The 20,439-nt window shown below is 36.6% G+C and overlaps 1 protein-coding gene and 1 long non-coding RNA gene across 6 annotated transcripts in view; one reads left to right on the plus strand and one right to left on the minus strand.

The window, feature by feature from the left end:
• Positions 1-20,439, plus strand: part of LOC131431744 (klarsicht protein) — a 627,074-nt gene that overhangs the window by 594,599 nt on the left and 12,036 nt on the right. The gene's annotated exons all lie outside the window — the stretch shown is intronic.
• Positions 12,160-20,355, minus strand: LOC131431749 (uncharacterized). Its single transcript, XR_009229720.1, has 5 exons — positions 20,255-20,355; positions 12,921-13,359; positions 12,631-12,868; positions 12,365-12,572; positions 12,160-12,295 (listed from the first exon to the last, which is right to left on the minus strand). It is a non-coding gene; the product is annotated as an uncharacterized LOC131431749 (long non-coding RNA).

Here is a 20,439-nt window from a genome sequence, read left to right on the forward strand (position 1 = left end):
CTTCATCTTTCTCCTGCCAAACGCGACACAGAGGCTTCTGATCATTGTCCTCTTGTAGGGTCCATCTCTGTTATTTCAAACACCATCGCGGCGGCTGAGCGAAACTGGTTCTGTTTCCCAACCAGACACGCTTCACTCGAACGAACGTTCAATTTAATCGATTAGTGGATTAATTATTCGATAATTGATGTTGAATTTTTCAATTTATTCGATTGGTTATAATCGATAATCGAATATTAGTTTTTAACTATTCGATTAAATATTTCTCGATTATCCAGATTAATAAAATCGATTACTCGATTAATCAATCGACATTACGACATCCCTTGTTGTAGCGTATCAAATTTGGAATGAAACGTTGGACTTATTTTTATAAACAACACCTTGTAGTTCATTTTTTCATTACCTTAAAATTATAGGTAGTTAGTCCGACGCCGCATCACATTGCTTGCCAGATCATAAGTTTCGGCTGTGGTCAGCATTTGTTTTTGGAGTAATTTTCAAGTAATTTTTAAGCAGTTTTATGAAGTTTTTAGGTAGATTTTCAGCTCAGCTTTGGAGCAGTTTTTAAGTAGTGTTTGGACCAATTTTCAAGCAGTTTTTCGTGCAGTTTTCTGGAGCAGTTTTTAAGCACTTCACGAGTAGTTTTTTAAGCAGTTTTCCGAGCAGTTTCTCGTACAGTTGTCGAGCCGTTTTTAAGCAGTTTTAGGACAGTTCAATTAAATAGCAGCCTTTCAACATTGTTCAGAGCAATTTTCAAACGGATTTTCTAGTCGTTTTCGAACAGCTTTTTTAGCTGTTCCCAAGCTGCTTTTCGAGTAGCTTTCGAGCCATTGTTAGAGCAGTTTTTTACCAGTTTTCCGAGCAACTCGAGCAATTTGTTTTCGAACAGTTTTCAAACAGTTTTTTCAGAGCAGTTTTTGAGTCGTTTTGCAGCAGTTTTCAAACAGTATCTGAGCAGCTTGGAGAAGTTTTCGAGTAGTTTTTTGAAGCAGGCATTAGAGTAATTTTTGAGCCGTTTCTAGCAGTTTTTAGAACAGTTTTTGAACAATTTCTGAACAGTTTGTCGCGCAGTTTTCGAACATTATTTAAGCAGTGCTTAGACCTGTTTGGAGTAATTTTCAAGCAGTTTTTCGTACAGTTTTTGAATAGTTCTCGGGTAGTTTTTTGTGCAGTTTTCAGAACAGTTCTTGAGTTTTTTCTGAACAGTTTTTGGAATAATTTTCAAACAATTTTTAGGCAGTTTTATAAAGTTTTTAGGTAGGTTTTTTGTTCAGATTTCGAGCAGTTTTTAAGTAGTGTTTTTACCCGTTTGGACTAATTTTCAAACAGTTTTGCGTGCAGTTTTCTGTACAAGTTTTTGAGCACTTCACGAGTAGTTTTTTTAAGCAGTTTTCCGAGCCGTTTCTAAACAGTTTTAGGACAGTTTCCATAGCAGCCTTTCAACATTGTTCTGAGCAGTTTTCAATCAGATTTTAGAGTAGTTTTCGAACACCTTTTTTAGTTGTTTCCAAGCTGCTTTTCGAGTAGCTTTTTACCAGTTTTCCGAGTAACTCGAGCAATTTGTTTTCAAAGCAGTTTTTGAGTCGTTTTGTAGCAGTTTCCAAACAGCATCTGAGCAGTTCGAGAAATTTTTGGATATGTTTTTGGGCAGTTTTTAAAGAAGTTTTCAAGTAGTTTTGTGAAGCAGAGCAATTCCAGGAATGAGTAGACGAAAAATTGACAAAATCAGAATCGACCTTCTCCGATTTGGATGAAACGTTGCACATGGCTTCAGTATGGCAAACCATAAGTTTTGAACCGATTGATAAGTCAATTCGGCTCACGACTGATTTTTAAAAAGGGCGTATGTATTTTTGCATTTCACAAAAATTGTCTTTTTCAAATAACAAATTTCACAAATTTCACAAAAAATATATTTTCCAAATTTCAGTGTATATATTTTTTAGAGTGCCCAATCGATTCCCTACAACTTCTTCCTGAACGCCATTTTTGTACAATTAACGGTTTCCGAGTCACAACGATTTGAAAAAGTCAATTTTTGTAGTTATTTAAACAGTTTTTGAAAATTTCTGAGCAGTTTTTCGTGCAATTTTCGAATATTATTTAAGCAGTATTTAGACCTGTTTGGAGCAATTTTCAAGCAGTTTTTGAGTAGTTCTCGGCTAGTTTTCTGAAGCAGTTCTTTGAACAGTTTTTTAGTTATTTCCGAACAGTGTTTGGAGTAATTTCCATGCAATTTTTAAGCAGTTTTATGAAGTTTTAAGAGTACATAGCATTGAGAATTCGTATAGAAACCCGCATAACTTAGAAAATTTGCATAGAAAGATCGCGCTATTTTGAAAATTTGCATTCAAAAGCCTCATAATTTTGAAAATTCGCTTCAACCCCGCATAAAAAGAGACTTGAAAAATCTTCGCATAGAAAAACCGGATAAAAAGTGACTTGAGTCTACATACATGAGGAATGAATCTATTTTGTTACCTATGGAATTCATTTCGATCTTATGGCCCAATTGGCATACGTTCCAGTCCCGACCTGGTGAGATATTTAGCGTTAGTAGAATCGTCGCTCTAGTCATGTAATAGTTTTATACGGAAAGAATCGGTTGCGAAGTTTGTTAAAACAAAATTGCAATTTCCGCATTGGGCTATAGAAGTATGATTTAACTTTGCGTAGGAATTTTTGCGAATTTATTTACTAAACACTAGCGTTTTCCTACGGTATTTGTCAATTTATTTCTAATTTTCAATTAATAGTGTGTTGTTAAGATTTAGACAGACATTCTGAGTAGCAAAATAAATCAACTTAAACGTACTGATAAATTGCCAGATCTAAATAAAACAACAACGACAACTTGTTAAGCTTTAGAAATGGCAATAGACACTTTCTTAGAAACTTTTTAAGTATGTTTCCTTAGATCAATTTCCACTTGTAGCAAGATTACGATTTTTTTACAACAACTGCAGATTGTCTGCCATACTAAGTATTATTTTTTTACTTTGACTTTTTTGTATACATTTTGATTCTTCTTTTAACGAAGACTCATTTAGTAACAATGCTGAATTTTTAAACATTTACTGTAAGTATTGTGAAAAGAACTTTAAGATCAACTTCGTGATTGTTTTTTGAAGTCTTCTCAAATATAGTCTGTTCCAAAGGATGAGCGATTATTTCGGAAGTAGTGAAATTATATATTTCATTTATTCTTTACGGTACACTACATTGAAAAAGTTTCAGCGTAATCAATTTGTAGACTGCCATCGTCACCACTAAGAATGGCCTGGCACGAGGTTTCCACCGTTACTTTTTGGAATAGAACGCCAAATCTTAAGAATTTTCAGATAAAGCGGCTTTAATATGAGAACATGATAGCCTAGACATTAATAAAAATCGATTAGGCTTGTTTAGGGAGAGTGGGAAACCAACCGAAGATATCGATGCAATATTCCTCTTTCGAGAAGAGGCCGAGGCAGATTGAATGCTTTAGACTGCCAGTAGGACCCAATTTACCGTCCATATATCGCCGTGTTCAAATCCTGTGTGAACAAATCTTAGTAACCAAATTCTTGCTATTAGAAGCATTACTAACAATTTTTTTAAATCAAAACGAAATCGACACTGTTTCTCAACCAGATACGCTTCTATAGAACTCACGCTTAGAAAGTTGCTCCATTCGAGAAAGCCTCTTTGCATATATTCATCTGCTTGTCCAATAGCGTCTTCGATTTTTCAATAATTTTATCTGCTCTCGAATGTGATATATTTTTTGTTTGCTTGAGTGCATAAATTGGAATATTTTGTTTATGTTTTTCCTTTTGTTCTAGTAACTGATGTATAAAGTGTAGCCCACACAGTACATAATACCGTCCGAGTTTGAAAATTTCAAAACTGCAGCGATGACACCTTTCATTAAAATTCCGTATCATAATTTGGCGCTCGCTAGACTGGCCAATCTCTGTAACTATTTTCAGTTTTATGCAGTGCTGTGAGTCTGCTTCCAGTTTAAAATTTAGTATCCGTGTTATAGTGTATTTCATTTTTTGTTTTATTTGTTAGTCCGCAGCTGCAGATTGCTTGTCAGTTCATAAATTTCGACTGAGGGTCAGAAAAAAATGTGTCTCGAGAAACTTACCTGAATTTCAAAACCTGTTCCAAATCAAATCTGTGTGTCCAAGATTCAGAGTATGGAGAAAGAATACAATGTTCATTGGTGATGATACTTTTCAAGGCACGGATCAGTGTATGATACCTTTTATAATACATACATTAGGATTTAGTGTCAATAGATTCGTCGCATTAGCTGTCGTTAAGAATCGACAGAGACGTATTTTGAAATGGAAGAAATTCAGCATTGGAATATTGAAGCCTGACCTTAATTGGCTAAACAATTTGTATACATTTATAAGCATTTTATTTCGCACCTGCCATCAACCATTCAAGCCGACTGGTTTATTTCATATCCTTGAATACAGAATGTTTTGCAATCAAAGAAATTTTTGGAACAAGATTATTTGTAGCTAAATCATCGTTAACTTATTCTTTTCCGTTCTAATGCGAGAATTATAACAGAATAAACGCGTGTGCTGACGATAATTTTAGCTTCAACTTTTTAGTGATTCGGGAATCGGGAATCGAACACAGGTAGGCAACCTGATAGACAAGCGTCTTATTCATCACGCTATTTCCGCCCCTTGTACTTGGGTGGAAATATGATATCGAGTGTGTTTTCTCGTTCTTTATTTTGCATCAAAGGCCGACGTTTTGAAGGAATATCCCTTCATCTTCAGGCCAAAACGACAACAAATATGTTTCGTCAAGTGGATTAAAACATTCAAATATTTTCAAGAACGGCTACTCTTCAACAGTCACTTCCCACGCACATAAAACCAGAATAATTGTTCATTACATCTACATTAAATTAAAGAAAAATATTCGTATTCACAATAGTTCAGTCGACAACACAATTGCCTAGTAATGGTGTGTTTCCTTCCTTTTCCTTCATTCGGTTTTATTTAGTTTTGAATAAAGAATATTATGATGTATCGAAATTCAACCGAAGCGAGAATCGTTATGAAGACTGTCCCAGAAAGTATGAACGCACTTTGATTTTGCTGTAAATAATTCACAAGTGTTAGATATTCAAATTTTATTCGATATACTGATAATATTAGATTACAACAACAGAATAATATTCTCAACATTTGCTACTTAGCCATTGTAGACTAGCTGGCGCACCTTCTTGCGAACGTTCCTCATTAAAATCTTGGCGACAAGTTTTGACACTTTTTTCCAATCTTTTTCGAACTGTTGAATGGTTTCGGCTGCCGAGACATGTTTCCTAAGATGTGCCTTCGTTAATGCCCAAAATTCCTTAATTGGTCGAAGCTGCGGGCAATTTGGTGGATGCATGTCTTTTGGGACGAAAGTGACAGTTTTGGTAGTATACCATTCTATCGTTGATTTCGAGTAGTGGCAAGAAGCAAGATCTGGCCAGAAGACAACAGGATCCTTGTGGCTTCGAATCATGGGTAGAAGTCGTTTTTGTAAACATTCCTTGATGTATATTTCGCTGTTCATTGAAGCAGTGGTGATGAAGGGTATTCGAAATCTTACCGCAGCTACAAATTGCTTGCCAGACCATAGCTTTCTTACCAAATTTTTCGACTTCAATCGATGTCTCGGACTGGTTTAACACTTGCACTTCTAGCACCATATAATATTGTGGTCCCGGCAAGGATTTGTAATCGAGTTTCACGTAGGTTTCGTCGTCCATGGTTATACAGTTCAAATTTCCAGCAAGAATCGTATTGTACAGCTTTCGAACCCTCGGCATGATCGATGCTTCTTGTTTCGGACTACGTTTTGGTTGTTTCTGCTTCTTATAGTTTCGAAGATTCAAACGTTCTTTAGCACGAAGAACATTTGACTTCGAAGTGCCCACTTTTGTTGGCAACATCCCACACTGAAACCTCCTTCTTTTGCTCGAACGCCTTCAGTATACGTTTATCCAACTGAGGGTTAGCAGGACCGTTTTTTTCGACCCGTTTTCGGTTTATCCTCACTAAACTTCTCAATTGCATTTCGCAAGGCTTTTTCACTTACTCCTTCCATTTTTGCTATCTTTCTCAGTGACAGTCCGCGTTCTGTGCACCATTTGTACACAATTTTTCGACGTTGTTCTGCTAAAAACCCACGCATTTCGAAACAAACTAATGAAAACGAATAAACAACTGCACAAGTGGTTAGAGTAGAGTGTAATCAACAGGACGCAGCTATAAAAATTGACAGATTCTGAACCATTGCGAAATGGCAACAATTTTTGGTTGCGTTCATACTTTCTGGGACAGTCTTTATTATATTGAAAATATACGGAGGTACTTTTTTTACGCGGATTTCCGTAGATGCGCGATTTTTTACGCGGATTTTCCGATTATCCAGTTTCCTTGTTTTATCTTAGGAATGCATAAAGTCCCGAAAAGTAGAGTTTTTTAATATTACACCAAATTTTTTCAGGTTGTTTTTACGCGAATTTCCGTTTTTTTCGCGTATTTCGGAAGTTACGCGATTTTTGTACCTAAAAAAAAAGACCTTAGTGTAAAATGAAAATCGAAATCCGGCTGAACTTCTCCATTCTCTGTATACCAGTTTTGTCTTGATGTAGAGAAATGAACGATGGCCGCTTTTATACTATTTTGTTTCTGCTCAAGCGATAGACGAAAATGATTCGTCTCGGTCCTCTCTTTTCGAATGTGATCATTTACATATGATAAAGTAAAAAAAAAACGATGGTGGATGGGGAGTTTGTTAGAGGAAGTCGTTAATTGAAAATATGGGAATATTTTACGGCTATGAAGTAGAGATGGTCGGCATTTTCTTAAACCTGAATCCGAGAATAATTTTTTTTTGAACCCGAACCCGACCTGACCCGAGCCTGACGGGCTTGTTTTCGGGCCTATTATCGGGTTCGAAACACCCGAGACCCGAGCAAAATTTTAAACCCGACCCGAAACTGATAAATTTTTTTCTGAATCCGAACCCGATCCGTACCCGTTCGTTGCGAGTTCGGGTACGGGTTTCGGATGCAACTACCCGAAATTTGACCATCTCTACTCTGAAATAAACTACTTATATTTACTGGAAATAGCAGTTTGTGTGTATTGTAGTTTTTTGGAAACGATCTTGGATTATGAAGTAGGTCACTGTACCGAAAGTTGTTACCATCAAATAACATAATCAGTGTATAGAAAAGTAGTTAGCAACATTGATTATTGAATAAAAAAGTGAATAAAAACATATACTTTCAATTGGGCGAAGATCCGGGCAGTTCGGTGGGTTGATGTCCTTTTCCACGAATTGTACATTTTTTTAACAACCACTGTAGAACGGAGTTGGCGTAGTGGGCTGAAGCCAAATCGGGCCAGAAGAGAGGAGGAGCCTTATGCTTTCTGAACAGTGGCAGTATTCTCTTTTTCAAACATTCTTCCTCGTACACCTTGGCGTCAATTGTACCCTTCGTGAAGAAAATCGACGACCGCAAACCACAGGTACAAATTGCTTGCCAGACCAACACCTTCTGCCGAAACTTTTCCATCGCCACCGTGGTGTTAGCGTCGTCCAGGTCCTGGTACACCGATTTCGTATAATATAAGAGTCTTCCTTGGCGTAGGTTTCGTCGTCGATCAGGATGCATCCGTTTTTATTCCGTAGAATCCGGTTATACAGTTTTCGCGCTCTTGTTTTGGCCTGAACTTGCTGTACCAGGAACTTTTTCGGCACCTTCTGTTTCTTGTACGTTTTCAGGGAGTTCCGAACTTTGATCCGTTGAATCGTCCCGATGCTGGTGTTGAACTGCTTGGCCAAATCCCGCGTCGACGCCGATGGGTTTTTCCTGATGTACTCAACCACTGGCTGGGACCCGTTTTCCTACCGGATCGGGGCAAATCTTTGATGGAAACCCAAGTAACATTTTTAATATTAATAAATACTTGTAGCTGTCTTCAATGCTACATAATAAATCTTGAATTAAAACTTTAAACTCCACGAAAGCCTACTGAAAACCTCTATAAGAGCATGTTCCTGCCAAGTGGACCATTCTTCATAAGGTTTATAAAGCAGAGTGAAGAATTAGCATAAACCTGCGTTAAAACTCCAAATTCAAGAAAATTTTGAAACCAGTTTTACGATCAACATTTAATTTATTCGGAAGGAATGAATTCCGCAATGAAGAAATTGTCGTTTTGATAATATTTTTCATGGCTATGTGTGTGTCATGTCTGCTTTGAATGCAACCAGTAAGAATATATTAGATTTGATTTACAAGTTTTAGGTTTTCTCCGAACTTTAAAACTTCATGCGCTTTTATTTTTATCGTGAATGTTTGGATATAAATAAGAATTATAACTAATCGCCTTGAAATAAATGCGGTTTTTGCGAAAATCTCCATGATTTTTGAAAATTATTTTTTGTGATTCTTCGTCATTTGTGTATAAAACTATTTCGTGGCATTAAAACTTGTGTTTACGCTCTGAAAATGAATCATTAATGCCCATCATTTTTATTCGTTTTTGCATTTCGAAGTATATTTGATGTCAATAAATGCTACGGTATAGGACATCATAATGGCGGCCATGAAATTTTCTTTAATGCAAATTACGCTTAACCCAAGAAGCAATAAATCAAATAGCCCACAAAAAATGTGTCATAAATGTACTTTAGAACCCTCAAATTTGCTCTGAGTGAAACTGTCATCCAATGAACACGCACACACACAAAACTAGATTTATGAAAGAATTTAACTGACAATAATGTTTTAAAGAAAATGTTTGAAAGCAATATTAAGAGTGTTTGCATGGTTTTATTCTAGTACACATTGTTTTATTTTTAGTCCAGTTGTTAGTCTGGGTAAAAAGTTTTATAGAAGCTTTAAAAACTATGATATTAATTGTCAAAAGAGACATTTATTATAGTCGTCATAAAACAGGTAGTGTTTGAAAAATCAATTACAAAACTCCTATAAATTACAATCAAAACCATTAGGCATTCGAATTGTTACTTGGGAAGGGTCTTACCGAACTTCTCGATAATATTTTTGACACTGGTGTGGTGCACTTTCACCCGTTTTGCAATTTCGTTGTACGTGACACCACTTTCTGAGCACCAAGTGTGCAGAATTTTCTTTCGCGTTTCCGGATCAATTCGACTCATCATTGAAACGATAAACCGTACCGAAACCATTCGATTGCGCAGCTGTTATTGACCTGTAAACAAACATGTCACCGTAAAACACGCTGCAAAAAATTGAGCCATTTCAGAGTAAAAACCGTTTGAATGTTGCTAACTACTTATCGATATACTCCTTATGTAAAATTAAAAAAAAATCCCTATCGTTCAGGAACGAAGTGGAATGCTGTTTAATATTCAGGCTAACAGTCGAATAGATGGCAGTAGTGAGCACCTTATTTCTCAGGTAAAGCAATTTCACAGTTGGCAGCAGGTTTTTGAATGTATTGTTTTCCAACCTGAAAAACCTAATTTTTAACTGAGCAAACCAGGCCTGCTACGACCGTTTCACCTTTCCCAGTTTGCATCCCCATGTTCCTTCGATGGTCGAGATCTTGTTCAGATTCTCTAAGTATTAAAATGTTTGACAATTTTTAAACTAGTAGCTTCATTAATCAGTGGCTCGCTATATCAATAGAATAACAAGTCAGGAGCATGAGGTTGCCCAGCTGTTGGCGGTAAATCACGGGTTGAAAAAAGCATTAGACCACGAACATTAGCACTCTCTTTATAAAGGTCAGTGTGACATCTGGGAGGAAAATGTAAACTGAGCTGTCTAATTTCGATCTTTTCATCTACAGTAAAAATTTCTTCAAATTGGTAGTCAATGTCAACTGCTGAACAGTTCAAACTGGCTAAATAAAATACCATAGATGAAAAGTTCGTTCCCGAGTGGCATTGACCTGACCTAGAAAAGTGTAGGGCAGACCGACGACGAATTTTTCACCCTCACCGTCTACCCCCCTTCAGCTCAACAACTGGGTCAAGGCCGTTTCCAAGTCGGACTTTACTTAACTTGTATTGTCACTCTTTTCTTCTTCAGTTGCATTATCCCAGCAACGACTGGGAGTACTGTTGGGAGAGGTGCGGGTGAAGTGCGCATGTCCCCTCTGGTTGCAGTGACACTTTTTCGAAGGCTTGTAAAAGCAAATCTACAACAAAGAAAAGGAAAAGTCGAAAGTGGTTCCGTCCTGGCGGGGGGACGATGATGTCATAGTTTTCCGCGTACAAGTTTCTATTTTCAGTTGTCATCGGGTAGTGTTCGATTGCACTGTGAATTAAAATAAAAACCTTGAACAATCGGCCACGGTTTTTTACCAAAGCAATCTGAAAAAAAAAACAGTGATATCACCGACAGCACCGAAACAAAAACGCGTACAAACGCAGTAGGCTTACGGGTGGTGGAAAACCGCCCAACTGCGTTTCACTGAACAGTGTAATGTGCGTTGCAATGATTCGTAGTGATGATCGTAGTAGCCTTGACATAGTAGTGTTCCGTTGCGACCAAGGGGTGATGAACTAGCTCGAGTCTGAATTGCCAAAATAAACCAAAAAAAAAAACATGAAACATGATCAAAAGAATACAAACGCATTTTCGCGCTCTGTTGGCCACGTAACAACCTAATGACCTAATCTTGATTTATTTTATGTGCCACACGGGAAAAATGTTAGACGTCTGGTTTTTCTATCAATGAGACCGGAGTTTTGAGAGTGTTCAGGATTCCAGTCGAATGACGTTGGATTTTATTTGCGGCCATCTCGCAGGGTTGCACTTAATTCCATGATCCGAACTGTTATTTTTCTTTTGATATTGTTTCGTAGCGTCACATCCCTGCGTTATGATTTTCCCCCTTTATAATTATAAAATTTTTCCCCTGTATCACCGTCGACTTACAGCGAGCGACACAAACACATACCGATCAATAATCCGCCGCGCTAGGGTATGCCGAATTCCATTAGCCAACAACGCAGTAGATAAAAATGCTTTTAAGACACTTATGCTACCTTCAACTGACGAATAATGATCTCACATCTGGTGGTAGCAGTGCTGCTAGATATACGGACATTTCGATGGATTGGCAATTTTTGTGAAATTCTTCGGATCAACGATTTTCGGAATCCCTGATTTTCATCGAAATTTATGAATCTGAGTCACAGAGATTTTTTACTAGAGTCATGATTGTTCTTCAAATGGAATAGAAAAAATAGCAATTCCACAATACGTTTGGATGTAGGGCTTAGTTCAGTGGAAATACCCAAAATATTCGTGATCTTAAAGTAGTTTTACTCGTAGTTAGGCTTACTTTTTAAGCAATCTCGAATAGAAATGACAATTTGACCTTTCATATGATTTTAAGTTTGTTAAAATTGCTCTCAAGCTTTTCGGAGAAAATTGAGAGCATATTTTCGAACACGCACACACTTATAAACATTTTGCGATCTCGACGATCTGATTCGCATGATTCAAAAGTCGGTTTTCACAGTGATTGTAGAGTATTTTTTTCATGAGAAAGACAAAAACATTAGGCAAAACTTGATTTGAACTCATTAAGCTCATTACTATCGTTCAGTTATACCAAAGAATACTAGAATAGTTATGCAAAGAATACCTGCAAAAATGCAGGTTTTCTTTGCATAACTAAATACAATTTAAAATTTAAATTGCAACTGTTTGTTGTATTTTGGGTAAAATGCAAGTAAGGTCAAAGTTTGAAAGTTTCCCGTGAATTATGATTAGTATAGGGGAATGTCATCTAAGTTAGACCATTTTTTGAATTTGCCCTGTATCTTTTGTTTATATTGGAGTGTTCTCAATATTGATGTCTTATTCAAAAGTTTGGTCCGCCATAAGAAACTTCTAAGTAGGGTGAATTGCTGCGCAGTTATTACCAAAACGAAAAAATAAAAAACGTAGTCTAGGTTGGGCCAGTATGGATTCTGCACGAAATATGTGCCTAAATAATTTCAAATGATCAAACATGGAACTATTTATTGTTATTTTAATGGAACATCAATCAGTTTTAAACTATCTATCAATAAGAATTTTAAGGTCGCTGAAGAAAAAAAGCCACCGCTCGCAGCAGCTCTTATGGATTCGTTTTCTAACATTACAGACTCGATAGCCCGAGAAACGTCGTTCACATGAAATTTACCCTTTTCAGATGTACCGTTATTCTGAAAACAATCGAAAACGGTGCCTTTTTCTAATCGCGAAACACAATTGGCGAACAGGCTAAAGAAATAATATTTTCTCTTGAAAAACTTGTTAATGGTTAACCACATAATGAAAATATATACTTACTTAAGGAGGTGTCTTCATTTTTGTCCCAGTTTTGAGCTGTTTTTCACGATAATTCGGAAACTTTTAGGACTGCCAAAAACAAGACAAATGCACAAAACATTCTTTGTGACAAACAATGCACTGAAAAGTTGCTGATCCGATTTTTTGAAACTAATATTCAAATGATAGACGAAGTTTTATCCGGATCCGGCTCCCGTTTCCAGAATTGCTGGAAGAAAAATGTTGTTTGACAGCCGATGTAAAATGAAATCGAATTTTTCTAATACTGATCAGTAAGTTCTTCTGGTTTGCTTAACCTTTTAGTTGAAGATCGAACAAATCAACTCCGGTTTTTCCGGTCTCCGACATCCGGCTCCGAAAGCAGTTGTAGTATTTTCCAAAATGTTCAGGAAAGTCCCGACGGCTGCTCTTACAATAACTCAGACTCAACTACCGGATCCGGAATTGTAGAATGATGGTGTTATAAATTTGAATCGTAAGTGATGTCGTAAAAAGGTACAAAATCTGAAAAAAGTAAGATAAAGTATTCGAACAAACAAAATATTTTCAATAAGACCTAAACAGTTGATAGACTTTTTACTGGTTCTCAGTTCCGATTCCAGTTCCGAATACACGGGAGAAGTAGTGATCGAAATACACCGGGAAGAAACTACTATCAATCCCACAGAAACGGTTAAACCGATTTTCTCCAACTCAGATTCAGATGAGAAGCGAAGAAAAGGGGTCCTTCATCGAAGGTGTTTATTTATGGTTCCTCATGGATAGTTAGAGTGAGAATTTCGCTGATGACCCGCCTTTGGAAAAATCCGCCCTCTTTCGCAGAAATTGCATCTGTCTAGGTTTATTCGTTTCACTCGGGGCTAACCCGACGCTAGATCGAACGAGTTTGTTAGCTTCTTTTCTTCTACTCTTTTCTCTGTCGCTCCATTCCAATTCTGTTGTCTCAGCTTCTAGTTGTTGTCAAATTAGGCAAATAATTCTATATCGTTTACAGTCTGTAAAGAAAAATGTATATAAAAAGATGAAAAATTACTGTTTTGAGCGGTTAGTGAAATGAACTATTTTTATAGTAGAATTAAATGGAATTTGTTTCATTTAAAAGCGATATAAAAATATGTTCTACTAAACAGAATTAGAGATAAATTTCTACATAGTCAAAACAAAATACACAAAAGACATTTTGCGATCTCGAAGAACTCGAGTCGAATGATCGTTTTTTTTTCAAGTGATTGCATAGCTTTTCCATGTGAGAAGAGCAAAACACGATAGCAAATTTCATTTTGTTTTGGTAAAAAATGTCAGTTCGTTCAGTACATTGTTTTAAATGTTCGGTGTTTTATTCGCCAAAATTCATTTTACGGCAGCGGAGAGAAGTCTGCTTTTGTACATATATTTTCAACAATTGCTACTTTCCCGATACAGTCAATTTGCCCTTGAATTCAACGTGAACAATTCCAGAATCTAACAATAGAGAAAGTGACAAAATCCGAAGCGACTTGTTCCAATTTCTATAAAACTATCCACACATCTTCAGTATAACAAACCATTTCTTTTCCATGGTTGAAGAGACCAATTTGACTACAGACTGATTATTAAAAAAGAGGGCTTATGTATTTTTACATGAAAATTTGTTCAAATCGTTGTAACACGAAAAATGTTATTGATAGAAAAATGATATCGAAGAAGAAATTCTGAAACACATCAATTGAGCGCTCTAACAAGGATCATTTCGCCGATATTTGTTTCGCTGAAAGCTATTTCGACTAATGGGTCATTTCGCCGAATCGTACAATTGATTTATTATCGTATTGGAATTGATTAGAAATAAGGAACAATGAGAGATAGTAGTGTTCACGGCTCGTTTTGTTGACCTAAAATCAAATCTCACATCTTTACGTTTCGTCTCAGACTTGTCAGTGCAGTGCAGTTCAAATTGAATTGCCAACACTACTCTGCACTGACGAATCTAAGACGAAACGTAAAATTAGTGAAATTGGTTATGTGCCCTAGCACAAAATAAGATCAATCCCTAAATGACTAAAATATTTCCTATTTTAAGTAACAGATAAATTCATTTTTACCTGTTTAATTTAGGAAGAATACTCCCTTGATTAAATTTTTCGGATTGATTTATGATCATCAGAATGGAATTTCTAGGAAAACTAATTGTCTTTTTTAACTACTAAGCATCACTAAGGATTGCTTTTGATGATATATTCGGCTCTAACGGTCACTCAAACATGGGTAATTTTTTAGGCCGACGTTTCGATCAGTAGTTTTAAGCATCTTTATCAGAAGAAATATTCTAACGTATGGAAACTGAAAATTATCAAAAACAAAATCAGCTGTCGAATCTTCGGGCACTAAAACAGCCGTTCTTATGCTAGATAATCAAAATCAATACGGCATTGAATTCACAGTTGTTTTATCGTATTTAAAAATTTATGCTCTATACGATATTTTCTGTTCAAAAATCATTTCGGCGAAATGATCTGCTCCCCTAAGAGAAAGACACTGACAAAAAGTCAGAAACTTTCTCAACAATTAAGGAATTTACCGAAATAATCAAATTAAAAGAACATCAGTCCGATTTTTTTTTAATAATTTCATTTTAAGGCTAAATTTTAAATCTAAATTTTTTTTTGAACAAATTTTTTTATTCAGCCCGATTCGTGATTTTTAGAAAAACTTTTGTTTTATTATTGGATCTCGTTGTCACCCTTTATCTAGGGGGGGATGAGTTTCCATTGCTATCTTGCGAGGATTGAGGGGCACATTGTTCGTGGTTCGTCTCGTCCTCCATTGCCGCATCGGTGGTATTGTTGTTGGTTTTCGTTTTCACTTAGTTTTCCTTGTAATTCGTGGTCCTGGGCTTGCAAATGCACCCATTTCGTACACTCTGTTGTGTTCACTACACTGTATTGTCTTTATTTCTGTCGTCTAGACCTTAAGAAATTTTCGACTGTGTCGGATGAGATGCGAGCACGAACTGTCTGTATTAACTTGGCATAACTGTTTTCAATCTACATTTATTGCTTATATTATTATTGTGAATTGAAACGTAAAAAAAAAATGCTGACGAAAATAGTCATTTAAACAGTAGAATATGATTCTACACATAGTAAATTGTTTGCTCTAAAATTTATTGTTTACATTTACATAAAGGAGGTAAACTTTGCATAATCCTTTGAGAATATTTTCATGGTTCAAAAAAGATCCGATTCGCGGAATTTATCCAAAACTGTTGTGTCTTTTTTGCCATCATTTAAGGGCGGGTAGGGTCAAACACTTTTGAAAAATTATTTTTTATTTCTTTATATTTTCTTATAGTAAAACATTTCAAGAATATTCTGTGAAATTTTCAAGCCTATTGGAACGAAACTCTGGAAGTTTTGGACCTTTATCTATGGATATCTCATTCTACGAAGAAGCAAAAGCTCGGCGCACGGGCCCAAGATTTATACTTCAATTGACTTCAAAACTTGACAAAACATTCTTGAAATGTTTCATTATAAGAAATTATAATAGAAAAAAATATGATTTTTTGAAAATATTAGACCCTACGGGCTCCCTGGAGTAATTAATTGTTTCCATTGATTTTATAGACAAAAAACTTTAAACGCATTTTTCTCGAAAGCAGGTTTTGAAAGTCCGTGTCCATCGTCAGTCAAAAACTACTGCACCAATTTTTTTACAAATTTTGCACACACTTTCTACATAGAAAAAAAACAGACCCCAACGTTTTCTTTTTCTTTGTTTGTTACTTTGGAAAGGTTCAACAGCTACAAAATGGAGGATTTTTTCGTCAAAATCGTAGTTTTCACTTTGAACAACCACCAAAAATTCAAAAAAATCAATCAGAAACGTTGGGGTCTAGAAAAATTTCTACTCTAACTATGCTGCGTTCATTTGTTCACTTCTGATTAGTCTGCGCTGAGATACAGAGGACACCGCAAATCATGATTTATTTGAAGCGTTCTCCCCTTCACCGACTTATTTCTCAATATTTTCCCACGAGAAAATTACAAAATGTTGTTCGAATTATGCTTTTAATCATGCAAAACATATGAATCCATTTTCCGAATGCAGGCTCTGAATTCTGGAAATGAATTCTGACTCTGAATTAAGGAATTCGGGTTCGGAGTCCAGATCTTAACATTTAGTTCCAGAATCCAGATTGGAGATTCTTATCCTGAATTTTGTTCACGAATTTTTAGTTTGAAATTCTTTAAACAGAGCTTCTGGATTCGAGGTTCGAACATAAGTTAAGGAAATAAATTCAGTTCCAAAATACCTAGTCAGAAATCAATTCCAAAACTAGGAATTATGATTCAGTTCCAGAATCATTGTTTCAAATTCTGAGCCTGTTAAACTGGAACTAAATTCTGCAACTGAAGTCTGAAACAAAATTCTAAACCTGAATTTAAGTTCATCATTCAGGTGGACCAGAGTCCAGGTTCTGAATTTACTTCTAGAATTTGAAATTCAGTTCTCTGCTGTGGCTAGTTCAGTAGAACATTGGGGACTGACATGTGCCTGACTACCTCAAAATCGACGGCTCGGGTACGAGAAAGGCAAGCAAGCCCGATGAATTTTCCTCATTGTTTCCAAAATTTGGGAAAATTTAGAGTTTAGTGAAAATTTAATAACAAATTGCTGATCATGTTTCCGTTAGTATGGAGATAGAACTATGCTGTTGCGTTTAGTACCACTCTCGATGTTCACAATTGAGTTCTATCCATTCTCCCACACGTTGGGCGAATTTTGAAAAAGCACCCACAGTAAGACGGATTCACGTCAAAAAATTAGGGCTTTTTTGGATGCTTAATCGATTTGTTAGAACTTCTTTTTCGATAACAATTAACACTTTTCAAGCTACATTGATATGAAAAAAGACGGGTGAGTAATGTCAGAGACATAACCGAGTGACGTGAACACGAATGCGAAGGATTTTTTGTTACATTCGCTGTTGAGTTCGAAAATTCTTTGGTTAGTGGAATGAACTTAATCGCTTCAAAAAAAATTATTTCCATTCAATTCCACTATAAAATTTTTAGTATTTTGCCATCAATGTCACCAGCTAGTAATAGATATAGATACTAGTTTTTCGGTGTACTATTTGCAAGTTCCGTTGAGTTAATTTACTTTGCATGCATGCGAAGTTGAATCTGGACCTCCCAAATTACTGGTCTGAATTCTTAAACTGAATTCTAGACGAATTTGCACTCCGGATTTTTGGTACTAATTTTTTTCAACTGAGTTCAAGACTTGGATTCCGAACCTGAATTATGGAATCGAATTCTGGACCTGGATTCCCTGGAACTAAGGCCTAACTTTTGGTACAAGTATTTGAAAATCAATTTTGGATCTAAATACTGGATCTGTGGATTCTGGATTCTAATTTGGCACTGATTTTTGGAGCCTGGATTCTGAACCAGAAAATAGGACTTGGATCTAGTTTGTGAAATTGAATTATGAATCTAGATTCTGGGTCTGATTCAGCAGCTGAATTTTGAACCTGAATTCTTGTCTTGGTTTCTGCAACAATGTTCTGGAACCAGACTGGAATTCCGGATCTGAATTCGGAAACAAAATTCTTGAACTGTGATATCGTTATCGTATCGTTTAATAGAAACACATATTTTTTTTGCCAAAATTCGTTTTTATTATTCAACATAATTGCCATCAGAGGCGATACAGCGATTATAGCGATCTTCCAACTTTTCGATAACATTTTTGTAGTACGATTTGTCCTTTGCCTCAAAATAGGCCTCAGTTTCAGCGATTACCTCTTCATTGCTTCTAAATTTTTTACCAGCGAGCATTCTCTTGAGGTCTGAGAACCGGAAAAAGTCACTGGGGGCCAAATCTGGAGAATACGGTGGATGAGGGAGCAATTCGAAGCCCAATTCGTTCAATTTCAGCATGGTTTTCATCGACTTGTGACACGGTGCATTGTCTTGATGAAACAAAACTTTTTTCTTCTTCAAATGAGGCCGTTTTTTTTTTTGAAATTTAGTCCTTCAAACGCTCTAATAACGCTATATAATAGTCACTGTTAATGGTTTTTCCCTTTTCAAGGTAGTCGATGAAAATTATACCATGCGAATCCCAAAATACAGACGCCATAACCTTACCGGGCGATTGTTGAGTCTTTCCACGCTTTGGATTCGGTTCATCGCGTGCAGTCCACTCGGCTGACTGTCGATTGGACTCCGGAGTGAAGTGATGGAGCCATGTTTCGTCCATTGTTATATATCGACGAAAAAAATCGGTTTTATTTCGATATAACAGCTCCAAACACTGCTCAGAATCATCAATTCGTTGTTGTTTTTGATCGATTGTGCGCTCACACGGCACCCATTTTGCACAAAGCTTTCTCATATCCAAATATTCGTGAATAATATGTCCAACACGTTCCTTTGATATCTTTAGGGTGTCAGCTATCTCGATCAACTTCACTTTACGGTCATTGAAAATCATTTTGTTGATTTTTTTCACGTTTTCATCGGTAACAGCCTCTTTTGGACGTCCACTGCGTTCATCGTCTTCGGTGCTCATATGACCAGTACGAAATTTTGCAAACCACTTACGAATTGTTGCTTCGCCCGGTGCAGAGTCTGGATAACACTCATCGAGCCATTTTTTGGTATCGGCGGCACTTTTTTTCATCAAAAAGTAGTGTTTCATCAACACACGAAATTCTTTTTTTTCCATTTTTTCACAATAACAAAAGTAGCTTCACTCAAAATGCAATATCTCACAAACTAATAATCAGACAGCTGTCAAATTTATACACGTATCTTTTGAAGGTTGGTATTAACTGAAAATGGTATGGATTTAATTCTAGTGGCACCTTCTCATAGAAACGATACGAACTTTTCAGTCGATCTGTTATAGTGTCCGAAATTAAACTCTGTAACTGATTTCTGAAACTTAATTCGGGATCTGACACTTCAAAGCATCGAATTATGAATATTACGGGTTGATGTTGTCTCGCTTGGGGGCGAATGGCGCACAAAGTCAAAATGAAATTTCACTTCCCCATCACACTGAAATCTGGAATTGAATGCTTGTTTCGGGAGCTGGATTCTATGTATATTTGGAGCTAATTTCTGAACCTGCAACTGTAATTAAATGTATCGAGTGTTAACCTTCCATATATATCCAGTGAATAACGCAGAAATGAGATGTCGTTTACTGCCTCAAAACCGTCGTCGCGGGTACGAGAAAGGCAAACAAGCGTCATGAGTTTTCCTCTCAAATACTCGTCGACTCTAAAAATTTCAAATATCTTCAATTTTAAATTATTCGTGGTTATGCCATACAACCGAAACTTTCACCATAAATTGTTGATCATATTTCCGATGGCATGTAGGAAGAATTAAGTTGATACGTTAAATACAACAAGAGATATTCACGCTCAAAAACTTATCACTCTCCCAGAGGGTGAATTTTGTAAAGACGCGCCATAAGTAAGACGTATTCACGTCAAAAGTGCATTGGAAAAATCATTCGTTTTTTTGTTTTTTAAATTACCAATAGAATATTTCTGCCATCACTGGCACAATGCCCGCAACGAAGCATCATCAGTGCCATGATTTTTCAACGACTATTAGCACGCGCACTTGCGGCTTCTAGTCAGGTCTAGTCTACACGTGTTTGGTTCGTTACTATGGAAACGCGTCGTTACCTTCCCTTCCACGTGATTACTTTGTTATAGACCACGTACAGAGAGAGAGAGGGAGGGAGAGAAGGTTAGAAGGTTCTGACCTCTGCTCGAAACCTCAGACGCCACACTATAAATCGTCGAAAGTGCGGTAGCTTCGATTCGATTAACTCTCACCGCGGCGGCGATCGACTATCGCAAATCGGGGTGACCACACTCACTTGTGTCCGTTTATTGTTTTCTAACACTCGCGTGCCGCCGGTCAAGCAACAAAAACAACACAAGCGCACAGCAAACAGCAGTCAGATCATTGGCAGGGCAGGGTGTTTTTTTTCGTATTGTATTCAGTACCGTAACAGCCTCAAACGATCGTGCACTGATTCTTGTACTGATCCCCATACTTTTG

The sequence above is a fragment of the Malaya genurostris genome, chromosome 2, assembly GCF_030247185.1.
Source record: "Malaya genurostris strain Urasoe2022 chromosome 2, Malgen_1.1, whole genome shotgun sequence".
Taxonomy (NCBI): Eukaryota; Metazoa; Arthropoda; class Insecta; order Diptera; family Culicidae; genus Malaya; species Malaya genurostris.